The 18,498-nt window shown below is 37.7% G+C and overlaps 1 protein-coding gene across 1 annotated transcript in view; it reads right to left on the minus strand.

Annotated features, from left to right (window-relative positions):
- Window positions 1–13,769, minus strand: part of LOC113640322 (muscleblind-like protein 1) — a 117,717-nt gene extending 103,948 nt beyond the window's left edge. Inside the window, exon 1 of the mRNA XM_047806162.1 lies at window positions 13,202–13,769. The gene's annotated coding sequence lies outside the window, so the exon portion shown is untranslated. The remainder of the gene's footprint in view (window positions 1–13,201) is intronic.
- Between the last annotated feature and the right edge of the window lie 4,729 nt (window positions 13,770–18,498).

Here is an 18,498-nt window from a genome sequence, read left to right on the forward strand (position 1 = left end):
CCAAAGACATGCATGGTAGGTTGATTGGCATCTCTGGAAAATTGTCCGTAGTGTGTGAGTGTGTGAGTGAATGAGAGTGTGTGTGTGCCCTGTGATGGGTTGGCACTCCGTCCAGGGTGTATCCTGCCTCGATGCCCGATGACGCCTGAGATAGGCACAGGCTCCCCGTGACCCGAGAAAATGAATGAATGAATGAATGATTGAATGTGTACATCATAAATCAATACATCTGTTCATACTCGCTGTACCAAGCGTTTCATTTGTTGCCACATTTATATAAAACCCTCTCGGTTTTCAGCTTAAGATAAATCAAGTTAACATCATAAAGATATCACCAAGCATCAGTCACGACAGACAATATCAATCCATGTATCACCATAAACATATATTAGATATAGCAGAATTTGATTAACACATGATTTTTTAGTTAGCCTTTTGCTGTAATACACTATTTCCTAAATTTGGCTGAAGCTTTATCCAACTTCAGGGTGAAGAATTTCTAGAAATTCATTAAAGTAAAGAATGAGAGAGCAGAAAAAAAAAGAAGTTAAATAAAATCTAATTAAAATCACGCCATAGTCTGTAGAGTTATTTCAGTTCTATTGATCAGTGTGACGTGTTCACTCCTGTTGGACGGATGATGGAGTGGCGCAGAAGTGGAGACGGCAGGAGTCATTTATCATTATGTAATCATTTAAGGCGCGCCGTCGTGTTGTGTTAATAACCATTCAAATAACGTGTTCAAAAGAAAATGACATCTTATTTAAAAAAAAATAAAAAAACATAGTCTTTCCGTTCTTCCTCATCTTGTAATAATCCTCTATTACGAGCTATATTTCTATTTTTTATCTTTATCCTAACTCTAATTTTTTATTCTACTTTTATGACAGATGTAGAAAAAAAGTACTGAGCACGGTTGGATACAGTAGGTGCCAAATAGTATTCGAATTTGTGTGAATTTAACAGATCCGATCAAACAGAAATGGAGAAAAACAATGACAAACACAACAACAACAACAACAACAACAGCAGCAGCAGCAAAAAACGCACAATCCTGATTGGTTCGTCTAGGCAGTTTAATATAGAATACCAGATACGACTGTTGAATTAGAAACATCATTGCAACACGTTTATTTAGAATTTATTTAGATCTATTTTTATTAATAGATAAACAACAATAACAATATATTATTATTATTATTATTATTATTATTATTATTATTATTATTATTATTATTATTATTATTATTATTATTATTATTATTATTTAGACTAAATACAGCTAAGTGACCCATACTCAGAATTTGTTCTCTGCATTTAACCCATCCAAAGTGAACACACACACCATGACGTGAACACACACCCGGAGCAGTGGGCAGCCATTTATGCTGCGGCGCCTGGGGAGCAGTCGTGGGGGTTCGGTGCCTTGCTCAAGTGCACCTCAGTCGTGGCCGGCCCGAGACTCGGACCCACAACCTTAGGGTTAGGAGTCAGGCTCTCTAACCATTAGGCCACGACATATTTACCGTACATCTATATTGTAGAGCTTTGTTGTATGTTTATGTGTTATGTTAATCATCCATAATTAGGCACTTGGAAAGCACTGGGAAATATTTCACCCTGAAATCCACCTCCTGTAGCTACACCACTGTTTCTACACAGCGTTAATCACCGGCCTTTCATTACCGTGAGATCCGGCCTCTCTGATTAATCCGCTAATCGGTTCAAATAAGTCGTTTTCTTGACTAATTATGTTATTAACTGTTTTTTGTTTTTTTTTTAGCAGAAAACAACCCCGAAATTGAATAAGGCTCTTGACTTTTTCGTTATAATTATCCATAATAATGGGACATGATTATAACAATTATTTATTAAAGCTAACTTTTTATCAGGATGTTTTAGACCCCAACTGTCACATTACAATATTTTATTATTATTTAATTATTTATATTTTAAGATTACAATATTCTATTATTATTATTATTATTATTATTATTATTATTATTATTATTATTATTATTATTATTATTATTTTATAACAAAAGCTTTGAGAGAATAGAAGACTTTATTTTGTCACATATAATTTACAGCACAGTGGAATTATTTTCTTCAGATATCCCAGCTTTGGAGGTCAGGGGGTCAGAGCACAAGGTCAGACATGATACAGCACCCATAGAGCAGTGAGGGTTAAGGGCCTTGTGCAAGCAGTGCTGGGGTTCGAACCCTCATGCTCCAATCAAAAACCCAGAGTTTTAACCACTGGAGCCACCACTACCATTGGGAGTGTATTGAGGGGAGGGCTAGGGGTTAGTGCAGTTGCCTCAAACCTCAGAGATGGGGGTTTGATTCCTGCCCTTTGTGCATGGAGTATGGAGTTTGCTAGTACACCCTGTGCTTCATGGGTTTCCTCCGGGTACTCTGGTTTTCTTCCCAGTCCAAAAAGATGTTAGATAATTTTGTGTGTGTGTGTGTGTGTGTGTGTGTGTGTGTGTGTGTGTGTGTGTGTGTGTGTGTGTGTGTGTGTGCACTAGACTGGTTGCCCCCCATGGTGTTCCCCAGTTTGTGCCCCCAGTCCACTGCGATAGACTCCTGACTCTGTGACCCTGATACAGAATGAACAGCTCTGATAATTGTTTAGATCTCATCTTCCTCACTGCTCTTCCTCACTGCTCACTCTGATAAAAAAAAAACCTTGAAACAAATAATAACTTCAAGGAAAGTAAGAACTATTCATTCACGAGACATTTTGAAAATGGCTGACATTCTGGTACCAACTTTAATTAGCAAGAATTCAAATGGGTCCAAGAGCTAATTTATGGCTCATTTTATTGTTTATGTCTATTGTGCAAGAAGCCTTTTTTAATTGCCCCTAAAATTCCATCTGCAGGCAACGGCTTGTGCTGGCTAAGCAAAAAGTCATCCTCGTCAACACACACACACACACACACACACACACACACACACACACACACACACACACACACACACACACACACACACAGTAAGTAAAAAACACACACAAAAAGACACACACATACAAACACACAAAACCCCACTAAAACATACTCACAGAAACACACACACACACACACACACACACACAACCACACTAAAACATACACGCATACACACACAACCACACACACACACAACCACACACACACACACACACACACACACAAACCTTGCACCCTTATTAGACCACGAATCCTTTTTTGGTCACAGTGTTGTGCCAGTCCCAGAAATCCAGTCCAAGTTACAGTCCAGAGCACGAGGCTGTAAATATTTATAAAGGCCAAAGCTAAACATTCACACTCATTCCGACACTGAGATCCATCATGGAAACTGTCACAGTGCTCCCTCTCTCTCTCTCTCTCTCTCTCTCTCTCTCTCTCTCTCTCTCTCTCTCTGAGTCTGTTTCTCTTTCACTCCTCCACTCCTGCAGTATTTTATTCATGGTGTACAGGATAACTCCTCTTATAACCCAAACTCCATTTAAACCTGCTGCTCTGTGGTAAACAAAAAAACAAGCGAGGGCCAGAAATGAATCGGACATGAGACGTGACGCTTTAAATTCTAATGCGAGTGCGTTTCTATTCACCGGTAATAAATATTTTTAAATTTTATTTATTTTGTATAAGAAGGTGCTGGATTAAATTTCATTTGTCTACCTGCAGATGAATGTTTGTAGTTCCATCTAGTTGAATATGTTAGTAGATATAAAATAAATAAATAGATAGATAGATAGATAGATAGATAGATAAATAAATAAATAAATAAATAAATAAATAAATAAATAAATAAATAAATAAATAAATAAAAAGATCGGAGATAAAATGTTACTAAATCTAGATCTATTTGAAATTTTATATTTACTTAAAAAAAAATCAAAAACTATTTTCATTTCATGCCTTTTTAATTAATAAATAATTTCATAAATATATTAATAAATCATTTTTATTAATATAAACACTCAATTTATTACTACGTTAGAACAAAAACGACGACAAAACGCAACATGACTATTTACAGTTATTTGAGTCTGACACGAGAAAATTCTACAAAAATACTGAATATTGCAAAAAGGTGTCATAACACAACAGGCCTAGGCGTTAAACAGCAAAGAAAAGAAGAAAAAAACAAGAACTTAAAAAACAACACTTACACAACACTTAATTTTTTTCATTTTTCATATATGCAAATTATGTTCATAAGCCACGCCCCCCCCCCACTGGTGGAGAAAAGGGCTGCCCTCATGGCAAACGTCACTGGGCATGCTCAGTCGGAACCTCAAGTAACTCAGGTTTAATGACTTTTCAGCTACCTTTAATGTAAGAATGTTAAAATTACTTCAGATTATTTTGTTTAAAATGTTTAATTTTAAATATGCAAATAAAATGTTAACATCTACAACTTTTAAAGTGGTAGATATTATTCCCTTATTCCTTTCATTTTTTGCAAATAGAATAAACTGCAGACTACAGGGCATCACACCAATGTGTTCCAGATGCCTACAACATACCAGCAAGTGGAAAATCATAGCTATGGATTTAAAAATAAATAAAAAAATTCAGCTTTCACTGCACTTTTGGCCTCAGATGGCACGGGAGTGAAGGGAAATTCCGCTTGATATTTTTATGACTTCCCCATCGGAGTACGTTTCAGATACACGGACATTAAGACAAATTTCTGATACAGTGACTAAACTTACAGTGACTTAGTTTGCAATTAAATCATAAATTACTCTATTATATATATATATATATATATATATATATATATATATATATATATATATATAATATATATATAAATATAGAATATAGAATATAAATATAAATATAAATTAATTAATAAAATATTTTAAATATATATATATATCTTGCTTGGGTAAAGTGCAAACATTTTTTTTTCACTGATTTATCAATAGATTTTCTAACAAAGATTGATCTTCACATATACAGCGATGTAAGCAGAGACAAACATTTTAGCCACTTGTGCTGTTGGGGACCAGATGTGGGTGTGTCCTCATCAGCAATGCGACGTTGAGAAAATCGCAACTTTTTTAAATACAGTGCGACTCTGTGCAGCGACTACCAATGGAAAGTAAAGCGTTAGTGATAAGACAGATGTTTATGACATTACCATGGCAACCGGTATTATAAACTTGCAGCGATAAAGTCCCTGTATGTGTGAATGTGCTAGCTTCGTCTCACTGCTAGCATGTAGACATTATATCTACACGTAATAAGCTAGAGCAATTAAGCATAATTAAGCTAGTTTTCATCCATGTTTTACAGAAATAAATTATTGTCGTATTATCCATGCCAAATGCGGGGATAGCATAGCAAACTGGGGATTCATTAAAATACCAGAACTATAAACACATGGAAACATCTGGAGATAACTAGATGATTGAAAAACAAAAACTACAAACGTGAAACTAAAAACACGAAACGTAACCAAAAACATGAGACATAACCGGGAGCCAAAGGCAGAGACACACGAGACAACGGGTATAAATAGGGGAGGGAATCAGGAGCACATGCAACAAGAGCCTTTGAAAATGGGGCAAAAATAAACCGCTTTATGTATTAATAAACAATATGCCATACTTTACGTCCTTTTTAAATATTTGCCCTTGTTATGTTGTGAAACATGTCTTTAGACGTTTTACATCTTTCACATTTCTCAACAAAGTTTTTTTTTTTCTTTAGCTTCCCAGAATACAGTATTTGGAGCAATAAATCACAATAATTTACTTTACATCTTGATGAAAAATCCAGTGAGTATAATATTAATACCACAGCAAGAAGATAAAGTCCTGCAGAGCTCAACTCTCATTAATAGCCACAACATCGCTTGGGTTCTTATTTACATAAGGTAAAAATTTATCATGTCGCCTGGCCCCGCCTACTTAATATCGTCATTGAAAATTCTCTCTCTTGTCATTGTACATCATGAATCATCTTACGTCATAAGACAGCAACTTTGTCGCATTGCGTTAGCGTCCTGGTGAGGATTTCGTGGCAGTAGTAAGATTTTTACTTTGGCTTGTGTGAAATCTAGAAAATACTGTACAACTTATTAGAATGACCTGTCTAAATTCAGCAATGTACACTGTTGTGTTAGTGTAATACCACAAGCATTTCTTCTCTTATTTACAGCAATCAGCTCTAAATCCCCACTGACTTAACCACATCTATCTCTGAACCCCCCGCCCCCGAATTTTCACCTCAGGAATCAGACCAAAACCAAAACCCGGATGGTTTTTTTGATTTACATCTAAACCCATACATTCATAAAGCTACGACAAATACAGTAACAGACATAAACATTCCTTTTGTCATCTAGCAAACTACAAAAAAGTCTAAGCTAACATTGCAGTTAACTAGTCTACTGTATGCTAGCTTTACAAAATCAATATCATTACTGAAAAGCAAACTAAAGAAATTTTAAATGATGCTTATTTCAAATTAATTATTTTGTTGTGTTTTGCTGGGGTTAGAAACTAGCTTTTGTGTTAGCTAGCTAAATTTTTTGTCATCACTAGTCAACTCCTTAGCTACACCTATTGTTTCCTATCTAGTACCAATGTAGCACTTTTGTTGAATTATTTTTCACATGCTACAGTAGGTGTAGATACGATGTAGGTGTAGCTTTGTAGCTGTGTGCAGATAAGTACAAATAAACGGCATCATTTACACTTTAAATGCTTTACGAAAAAGAACAAAAAATACACTGAAAAAACTTAAATGTCATTTCCGTAAAGTGAGTATCTAGCCGCTAAGAGGTCACACTCTCATTTAATTATTGACTTGCCTTGTCTAGCTGGCTAAACCCATAAGGATACAGCCAGCATCAACTCTTGCGCTCTCTGTATGAGTGACCTGCACGTACACACTTTTCTCTACAGGGAACTCACACATGGAATTGGAAATTGCTAGAATGGCCTTTCCAAGCTTTTTGTCTATCCAGCTGACAGAAAGGTTCCATCTCACACCTTGTGGATGGATGTGGCATGGCACAGTTAGCTTGTTATATGGAGAATTCTGTTATCATCTCTTACAATACCGGTATATATTAATAAGTTCACTAGAATGGCTGTCCACTTTCGCAACACTGGCTTTTTTTTGTCATGGCAGTTGTAGGAATATTGGGTTTCCTCAATACACCTGGAGGTTTTTGTGCAATGGAAGCTGAATGGAATCTAAATCACAGATATAGGAAATAATGACAAAGATTTTTCAGATTATTCATTGTTGAAGTGGAAAAACTGTCTGGCGTGCGAATAAAGAGAAATCATGATGGAAATGACGATACAATGAACCTAGGATTCGTTTACCTGGTGCTCATATTATTGCTCGTTTGTGAATAATAGTAGCCGACGGTATGATACATAATAAAAGTCACTTAGAACTGTTATCAGGACTTGTGCATTATATGCATCATAATAATTTTGATATATATGAATATTTATGATGCCGAAATATACAGTACACAAACCCAACTTGAGAAGATTTTAGTGTTGCTATGTACAAACTTTATTATGAGCCAGTCTGAGATTTGCTGAAGTAATAAAGACCATAAATAACTCTCAGAGGAAAAGGTATTAAAAATAAAGTAATGGACTAATAACATAAAAGTAAGTTTTACAGTTTTTAATATGTGAAAGATATTACTGGAGATTTATATTTATTTTTTACACTAATCGTGAGTGAAGTCATTCAGCAGCAGGTTGATGTGCCTCATATACTGTAGCTTGCTTAATCTATAGGTTATGATATGATCCAATTTCAGTGTAAATCCATAACAGGAGACAAAATATAGTCACTATGCTTAGGAATCATATGGGTTTTTTTTTATGTATTTTTGATGCACCAGGTGTAATCAGGGTTGCCAGGTTTCAGAAAAATCTCCAGCGCAACTACATTTTAAAATCTAGTCTAGGGAACAGGATGCATTATTATACATAAAAGTGGGTGGAGCATCAGAGGCTGCGACTAAACTACCACTCTACATAGACACATTTTATCCAGACTGATTTACAGTTTGTCTCATTTTATACAACTGAACAATTTAGGGTTAAGGGCCTTCAAAGGGGACCAGCAAGGGTAGCTTAGTGGACTTGGGATTTAAACTCACAACCTTATGATTGAAAGTCCAGCACCTCAACCATTAGGCTACCACATCCCCCACTCTAGACCCTCACACTTTCCTACATCTTTTGATATTACACTTAAAACGGAGCATCGGTCTAAGTGACGCTATGACGCTATGAAAGCTGCCTTGGGAGCACATGGTTAAGTAGATGTGCTATCGGTCTCCAGCCTCTGACCCATTTCAACATGCTGACTGGTTACTCAATCACTTTTTAATATCCTCTCCCTCTGACTGACCTCTCACTCACCTCCTCGTCTTCCTCTGGTCCCTATTTCATTCCCGGTAAGGTCAATTTTTTTCATTCCCGATAAGGTCACTTCCGAGACGCATCCGTTTACGCATATTGGACCAGGTTTAGAGACAGTAAGGGTCAGTATTTTGGCTCAGTCTTCAGATCTTCAGCATATTGCAGACTAATATACAAAGTCAATGAATCAACATAATCATTCACAGAATACGGTTTATTGTTTGAAGACGGAATGTTTCGTGTTGTTAAATCAAAATAAGATTATATTACTTATATTAAGTCTGCAAGAGATTTATTACACGACTTATTTCTCTAGAGATAAAGTGCTGAAGTATTTTGTCATGGTATCACTTTCCTTGATAAAAAAATCATTCAGTGCTAGTCAGGAAATAGAAGGAAATAAAAGTGCATTAATGGACACAAAATAGTGATCAGTGATTGATCATAGGAAGCAATTGTGAACAATGGTGATCCGCGACCAGTCATTGGGAACAATAGGGGACGGTGATTAGCCATGGGAAACAACAATGATCAGTGATTGGTATTTGGTCAATGATATCAACCAATGAAGATCACTGATTGGCCTTTAGAAACTGTGGTAATCGTTGGTTGGTCATAAGGAAAAATAGTGATCACTGATTGGTCCTTTAGAACAATGGTAATCAGTGATTGGACATTGGGAACAAAAGTGATCACAGATTAGTCATTGTAAAACAACAACAGTCAAGAACTAATCATGGGAAACAATGGTGATCAGTGATTGTTCAAGGGGAATAATGGTGATCATTAACTGGATGTTGGGAAACATTGACAATCAATGATTGATCACTGAGAACATTGGTGATCACTGATTGGTCATCGAGAAAATTGGAAATCAGTGATAAGTTATTAATAACATTGGTGATCAGTGATTGGTTATTGGGAATTTTAGTAATCAGTGATTGGTTATTAAGAACATTGGTGATCAGTGATTGGTTATTAAGATCAGTGGTGATCAGTGATTGGTCATTGTGATAATTGGTGATCAGTGATTGGTCATTGAGAACATTGGTGATCAGTGATTGGTTATTGGGAATTTTAGTAATCGGTGATTGCTTATTAAGAACATTGGTGATCAGTGATTGGTTATTAAGATCAGTGGTGATCAGTGATTGGTCATTGTGATAATTGGTGATCAGTGATTGGTCATTGTGATAATTGGTGATCAGTGATTGGTCATTGAGAACATTGGTGATCAGTGATTGGTTATTAAGAACATTGGTGATCAGTGATTGGTTATTAAGATCAGTGGTGATCAGTGATTGGTCATTGAGATCATTGGTGATCAGTGATTGGTCATTGGGAATTTTAGTAAGCAGTGATTGGTTATTAAGAACATTGGTGATCAGTGATTGGTTATTGAGATCAGTGGTGATCAGTGATTGGTTATTAAGAACATTGGTTATCAGTGATTGGTCATTGTGATCATTGGTGATCAGTGATTGGTCATTGAGAACATTGGTGATCAGTGATTGGTCATTGGGAATTTTAGTAATCAGTGATTGGTTATTAAGAACATTGGTTATCAGTGATTGGTTATTAAGATCAGTGGTGATCAATGACTGGTCATTGAGATCATTGGTGATCAGTGATTGGTCATTGAGTACATTGGTGATCATTCATTGGTCATTGGGAGCAATGGCTGACACAAGTCAAACTCAGTCAGCTTTTACACACTAATGGTGAGTCAATCAAATCTACACAGTAAACTCACACATTCACCACCTTATATATATATATATATATATATATATATATATATATATATATATATATATATATATATATATATATATATATATATACTGGAGAGTTTTATCACATGCAGGACAGTCGCTAACATCGGTTGAAAAAGTCACTAGCTTTGCCAATAGGTTCTATTTTTTTTTATAAATAAAATCACTAAAGAAGTCCAAAAAGTCACCAAGTTGTATTCCAGCATTGTACAGTATAAGATTTCTTTATCGTAGTACACCATAATATTCTGTGAATTCTTCAGACATTGAGTGTAAATGCTACTGTACATGCTTAAAAGCCTGGAAGGAACCCTCTTACCCCTGTATTATAGAGGCTATGCTGTGAGTAATGGGAAACTATCAGGACCCTGCAAATAACTGCAGCCTGGCTGTGAATTTTCACTGCAGAGGGTGAAGCCAGGCCGAGGGTGCTGAGCGGTGCATCACGGGATGCATGAGATCAGCTGCTGAATCGCTGAAGTGTTACTGCAAGCAGACAAAGAACGGCTGCCCTCTCGTCCTTGGTGTTCCTGCCTGACTTCATTATCACATAACAATCACTCAGAGATTAGAGTATGTGCAAAATCATTGGCTGTCACTTCATAACCTCTTATTACATGGTTTCACTTTCCATTCACACTTCTGCGAGCATGTGCATGTGCGCAGACAAGACAGGGACTGAGCTGTTTGTGACAAACCGAGAAGATAATAATCTCAATACCACAGTCATGATGTAGTCTCAAATCTGATCGGTCTAATGAGGTAAATTCTCAAAACCAGCAGGTAAACAATACATTTTTCAGAGCTAACAAAATTAACCGGTCAAAAATGGGTTGTTCTACAAAGAAAAATAGATAACTGTTCATGAAGTGATGTTTTTTTTTTGGAAGGAGATGATTCAGAAAGGAGTCTCGTGTGGAAGAGTCTCAGGTTTTTTTTTTTTAGATCTAAAGGCAGAAAACAAGATCTCGCAACAACAAATTTGAAAAAAAAGACATGCTTGAATGATATAAAACAGATTCGTTTGTTGAACTTTGGCAGAAAGACAAACTGGATAAAACATTACATACCGATTAAAAAAGGTCATACTGGGCGTTGTCTAATATTCCGATGAGAATTGTCTGACTGCCATCTCGCATTTAGTTACAGTTGCTAATGTAGAATTAACCTGCTCTCTAGGTTAGCTTTAGCTCACTAGGTTAGCGTTTGCTTGCTAGGTTAGCTTTCATATGCTAGGTTGCTCAAACAGAATTAGATTGCTCAAGCAGGGAAGGAATAACTGGGATGAACGTACACTATGAGTCCTGTGATTGGTAAAGGAAGTGTTTACACCATTATTACTCCAAAGCCTAGCCCCACCCACTTTATTTTAAAATTTTTGAAATTATACTACTTCAAATATTAGGAAAACAGCAGACTTTGTGGCGCATATTCAATCCACAAGACCAGTATTAAAGGCAGGGTCTCCGATTTTTGAGAAATGCTTCAAAAAACCCGAGTCGGGCCGAATAATTAACAAAAATCAAAAACAAAAATCAAAACAAACGTGTAGCCAATGAGCAGAAAGGGGCGGGGCTTGTCAATATGCTGTTGAGAGAGTGTTCAGTGCGCGTGTGTGACGTTAGCAGAAAGCGGTTTTAACATTGACATGGAGGATAAAAACAAAGAAAGAAAGAGAAGAAAGGCTTACGATAAAGCAAGAAGTAGGACGTGTTAATATAGGATCAGCTTTCCAGCGCTGGAGAGAACTGAAGGAGCAGGAAGTTGGCCACATATTCACAGGTTGGAGTTTCCCGAGTCAATAACTCCTGAGCTAAACGCTGTTACTACACAAATAACACCTCTTTTCTATCGTAGTAATGTAGAGAGGCAGCTACAACCGCGTTTTGTGTAGTAACAGCGTTTAGCTCAGGAGTTATCGACTCGGGAAACTCCGACCTGTGAATATGTGGCCGACTTTACTTAAGACGCTGAGGCGCTTTTTTCCTTCTCGATAGGTGAGTAACGTTGGTTTTGCTTTGTTACACAGAACTAATATATGCCTTTGTCCTTTACATGATTATGCTTGTGTGGCATTTTTGCTTGTTTGTTTATCTACAATCGTATTGTTCTTCCCTTCAGATATGATAAAGACACGTTTATTTCCATTAGTCGCCTGGGTTACGTATGTATGTGTGGGCGGAGCTATCGATACAGGGGTGGGACCCGTTTGGGTTAGGGGCGTGTTTGTTTTGGTGATTTCAAATGTCGACATTGGCTTTCAAAAATCGGAGACCCCGCCTTTAACTTCATTACAAAGCAATGATGTGTTTAGGTTTCCTTTAGCCTTAAGGTTATGGTATAATGAACACTGTGAATGTTCTGAGCTAATCGCATATATTTGTTCCTATAATACAGAACAAATTTATTTATTTTTTCTGATTAGAAATCTGTGTACGATCCCCAAGGTCCTCCCACATCTCCCAACTGCTTTCCTTGACTCGCCTCTGAATCCAATTCAACAGATGGCATACTTATAACTAATTCCCCTCTGAGCAAATAGCAGAACGGGTCACGTGGCTCTCGGAAGATGCTGGTTAGCCATGGCTTTAAAACAGAAGGAAGCTTTGAACACGCTTGGATACGATGAATGAAAGTGTGTTTGCTCAAGATGACAGCGCACATTAAACAAAACCCAAACTAGTTTATGTACAGCATCTGTGAAGTGATCTACTGTGCATGTAAATGCGAGCTAACAAGCTTTACAGCAACGGGGAAATATGAACGACAAACGACGCCCCGAGACAAGTACACGGCATCAAGCACGGTGCTTTTAACTTTTAGTTTGCAGCTTGCAAGATGTTAATGAAAATCCCTTGACTGAAGTTAAAAGCAAAACTAATAGCACCCTGCAGTTATGTTGCTCTAATTGGTAAAGTAAAAACAAAATAGATTCTGAAAGAGAGAGAGAAATAGAGAGGAAAAAAAAATCTTAAGGGACACTCAAGTCAAGCAGGAAAAGGTGTGTGGTTCTCACCTGATTTCCTCAGAGTCCTCCCTCTGAGCCACTCTTTCGTTCTTTCTGTCTCCGTGGTTCCTGTCAGACAGTAACGAAGCGCCAAGCAGCCCAGGGACGAGGGAAAACCACTCAGCGCGCATAAGCGGTGTGCCGTGCAGTGTGTTGTGGGAAGGCTAGGGCCAATTCCTTCGCTTTCTTTCTCTCTCACTCTCTTTCTTCTCTCCTTCTGTCTCTCCCTCCCTACCTCCCTCCTTCGTTTGCTATCTCTCCAGAATTAGCCTCTACACTACTGCCACCAATGCTGCTCAGGTTTCTATAGCAACACCCTCTCTCTCTCTTGCTCTCTCTTGCGCTCTCTCTCTCTCTCTCTCTACACCTCCATCATTTGCTCGCAGTCTCGCAGTTCCAAAGGAAGCAGGACCAGACCTGTTGCCACATTTTTTTCCCTACTTCTCACTTCTGTTCAACTTAAAAAAAACAAAAAAACAAGAGGAACTGAAAGAAATAAACGTGTGAGTAGAAGCATAAGAAGAGACGATAGAAGGAAAGTGCGTCCCGAATGGGAAGGGCAAATATTCAGGCCACCATGTCAGCACTCTGCTGCTTACTTTAACAGTCTTAACCCCACGCTAATCAGCACCCTGGCATCTGTTTCTGCCTACTACTGGGCCCCTGTGCAGTTTGCAGGCACACACACACACACACACACACACACACACACACACACACACACACACACACGCTAAGGTTTGCATTTAATCGCAGCATGTCTTTGCAATTTTATGGAGGTTATGTGGGACCATTTTACATTATACACTGACTTAGAATGGCACACTGTATTGTTTGCTGCATAATTTGTATACAGTTAGTCACAGTGACACACACACACACACACACACACACACACACTCACACACACACACACACACACACACACACACACACACACACACACACACACACACACACACACAATTTTTCAGCACTTGGAAGAAACCTTGGGTTGAGTTCCAGGAATCGGGTTTTGGTTGCTCTTACCAGTACTCAGCTGCTTCCTTCCCCCTTCTCAGTTCAGTCTGTTGTAGTGTGATAATACCACACACACACACACACACACACACACACACACACACACACACACACACACACACACACACACACACACACACGTATTGTGTTACTATAGAAATTGGAATTCAATCAATAAATAATGTATATTAAACATAGATTACAAATAGCAAATTAAAAGTTTTTAGGTCTGGGAAGAAACTATAAAATATCATTACATGACACAAGGACTCCCTGAAAATCTGTTTTTACAATAAAAACAAAGCTAAACGAAGCTAATCTTGGTGTGTATAAAGTAATCCTGCTATGAACAAACAAAACAACCCAAAAGCCACACGAATTTGGGTTAGTCAGCATACAGATATAACAGACCAATTAAATATAACACGGAAAGAAGAATTCATTACTGGTACAGGTTCCCGAAATGAAAACGTCTACACAGACCTAAATAAAATAAATATGTGATAGACATCTTGTGGCTTCACTAACTCGAAATGCATGGCTCGAACTAAATGAAATTTTAATCATTGTTTGTCATTTTTAACTGGGTGAATCCAATCATCTTTAAATTTAACCTCAACCTTATTATAGCCTTAAAATTTAACTTCTTTATCTCCAACTTTAAATTCAGTAACATAAACCCTAACCTCGGTCGCCTTAAACGCGATCTTACCTTTATTCTCTAACCTTAAAATAACTGTAACTTCAGTAACATTAACCTCACTAACCAAACCATAACTAATGGTTACTAAGGGTACAGTTAAAATAAGCTAGCTTTAGCCTTAATACTATTAACTTCAATAACCATAACCTAACTAACCTAATTAACCTAATTAATTAATTAATCCTTAATTTCAGTAGCCAGAAACTTAATCCTAATAACTCTAATGCCAGTAGCAGTAACTTTAACCTTAATCTCAACAACTTTAACCTTAATCTTAGTAACATTATCCATAATCTCAATAACTTTAACCTTAATCTCAGTAACTTCAACCATAATCCAAGTAACTTTAATCTTATTCTCAGTAACTTTAAACATAACCTCACAAACCAAACCTTAAGCACAGTAACCTTAACTTTCATCTCAGTAATTTTAACCATAATCTCAGTAACCAAAACCTTAAAATCAGTAACCTTAACTTTAATCTCAGTAATTTCAACCATTATCTCAGTAACATTACCATCAACCTTATTAACTTTAGCAATAATCTCAGAAACCAGAACCTTAACCACATTAACCTTAACTTTAATCTCAGTCACTTGAACCTAAACCTCAGTAACCTTAACTTTGATCTTGCTCATTTTAACCATAATCTCAGTAACCAAAACCTTAAAATCAGTAACCTTAACCTTAATCTCAGATATTTCAACCATAATCTCAGTCATTTTACCCTTAACCATATTAACTGTAACAATAATCTCAATAACCTTAACCTTAATCTCAGTAACCAGAACCTTACACTCATTAAGAATGATCCATTCAACCTGTTCATCTGAAGGACCAGAAGTCTATGAACAAAAAAAAAAAAGTATGAGGAAAGAAAACATAAAAACTAAATCAGTCTAGGTTAGAGATTAATTTTTGTTAAAACAAAAATGAATAAAAACACTATAAAACACTATATTTTTTGTTAAACTGAACACATTAATTGTAGATTTATTAGCAGGATACTAGTTAAAAAAAAAAAAAAAGAAAAGATCTACAATCTACCCTAAACCCTAATTTACAAATTTAATTTAAAAAACCTGACCCAAACCTCATGAACCCTAAACTTAATCTCTGGCACTATTTTTGCATGAAAAATCATCCTGCAAACCAAACCCAAAATTCACGACTACTTAGACGATACTAGCATGTTTCTCTTTATACACGCATGAATAATTCCTGCTAGCTGTTTATTTATTCAGAGATAAATATTGAAAGCTGGCAATGCGATGACCTCAAGGTGTGTTTAAAAAATGGCACCAGAGAATAACATGAAGCCAAGTATTAAATTATGTAGCACCGTGCGCACGTGACCTCACACTCATTGAGGGATCGAGGGAAACCCTTGATCACCATAGCAACTGCATCCACTCATTCTTAATCACAGTAATTAACACAAGACTTTCCTGTTCCTACATGTTTAGATGATTATAAAGTTTATGAGATGTTTGTGTTGGCTGACTACATGCGTGTGGTGTGCGGTTTCACATACGTCTTATTCCCCGAATAATTTTCCACTGAACCTCGGTAAAAGAAGACGTCGGTGGTCTAAGGCCGTATCTTCGCCGTACAGTACGTTGTTGTGTTTTATCTGGAACGACGTTCCAGGATGCAAGTACTGAGTACTGAGGCCATTTTTAATAATAATAAAAAAAATAAAAATAATAAAAAAAATTAATTAGGGGGGGCACGGTGGCTTAGTGGGTAGCACGTTCGCATCACACCTCCAGGGTCGGGGGTTCGATTCCCGCCTCCGCCTTGTGTGTGTGGAGTTTGCATGTTCTCCCTGTGCCTCGGGGGTTTCCTCCGGGTACTCCGGTTTCCTCCCCTGGTCCAAAGACATGCATGGTAGGTTGATTGGCATCTCTGGAAAATTGTCCGTAGTGTGTGAGTGTGTGAGTGAATGAGAGTGTGTGTGTGCCCTGCGATGGGTTGGCACTCCGTCCAGGGTGTATCCTGCCTCGATGCCCGATGACGCCCGAGATAGGCACAGGCTCCCCGTGACCCGAGGTAGTTCGGATAAGCGATAGAAAATGAGTGAGTGAATGAGAAAAAAATTAGAGGAAAAAAACGTCGAACACAAGCGTAGGTCAGGCTGGTAGGTCTAATGGAGTAAACGAGACCAAAGCAAACACAATAATATTCAGCAATAATCCAAAAAAACAGAACAATAAACAACACAAACGGTTTGGTAAAGTCGAGAAAGTCGAACGCTTACTCTGAGAGACTTGACGGTCTCTCTTGGTGAGTTTTGTAGTCCGTGGCGGCCGCTGCTGCGATCTCTCCACTGGCTTCCGTTAGCTTCACGCATCAGATTCGAAACACTGATGCTGGCCTACAAAGCCAAAAATAGACCAGCTCCCTCTTACCTCAAATCCCTCATCACTCCTCGCACTGCACCCCGCAACCTCCGATCTACCAGCACTGCTCGACTGGTCCCACCATCTCTCAGGGTAAGAGGCAAGTATACTACAAGACTCTTCTCTGTTCTGACACCAAGGTGGTGGAACGAACTTCCCCTAGAGGTCCGGACAGCCAAGGCACTGGATATTTTCAAGCGGCAGTTGAAAGACCTACAGTACTTATTCAGGAAACACTTCAACTAGCACTTCTTTTTCTATCTTTTGCATAATAAAAAAAAAATGACACTTTTTCATTGTAACTTTGAACAAATGTTTTAAACTCATGGTATCTTGAGTATGTAACCTAGTGAGCCAGCATTAATGTATTCAATGCTAGAGATTTAAGCACTTATGTACGTCGCTCTGGATAAGGGCGTCTGCCAAATGTTGTAAATGTAAATGTAGATGTTTATAGGCCATCTTGGGGTTTCACTCAGCCGCGGAGTAGCATCGACCACCCCAGTCAGTTCATAATGTAGACCAAGTCCAGTTGTATTTAGCATGTTGGGTGCACATACTTTATTATTATTCGTGGTAGTAGTATTAGTATTATTCAATACATACAGTACATGTTCTTCCTACGTTGCACAGTTCCTTCTCGGTTTTTGTTGAGCAGTGCTATACGGTACAAACAGGTATAAAGAAATAGACTGAAGGAGAAAATCAAGGGGAAAAATATTTTGAAATGGCGGCACTGTTAGCATGTGGTTACTTCAGGACCTGAGAGTACCTCGAGATCAGCTACATCACTCGGGGTCATAATTGGTCTGTGTGTAGCATATATATATATATATATGTGTGTGTGTAGTGTATGTTGTGTAGTGTGGGTGGGTTTGTGAATTTGTGTGTGTGTGTGTGTGTGTGTGTGTGTGTGTGTGTGTGTGTGTGTGTGTGTGTGTGTGTGTGTTATCGATCAAAATACATTAAAATGGATGTATTTTTTGTTTAGCATATATATATGTATATGTGTGTGGTTGTGTATGTGAAAACCTGCTTAAGGGTTTGTGAAGCAGGTTTGTGTGTGTGTGTGTGTGTGTGTGTGTGTGTGTGTGTGTGTGTGTGTGTGTGTGTGTGTGTGTGGTTGTGTATGTCAAAACCTGCTTAAGGGTTTGTGAAGCAGGTTTGTGTGTGTGTTTGTG

This window comes from Tachysurus fulvidraco, chromosome 22, assembly GCF_022655615.1.
Source record: "Tachysurus fulvidraco isolate hzauxx_2018 chromosome 22, HZAU_PFXX_2.0, whole genome shotgun sequence".
Taxonomy (NCBI): Eukaryota; Metazoa; Chordata; class Actinopteri; order Siluriformes; family Bagridae; genus Tachysurus; species Tachysurus fulvidraco.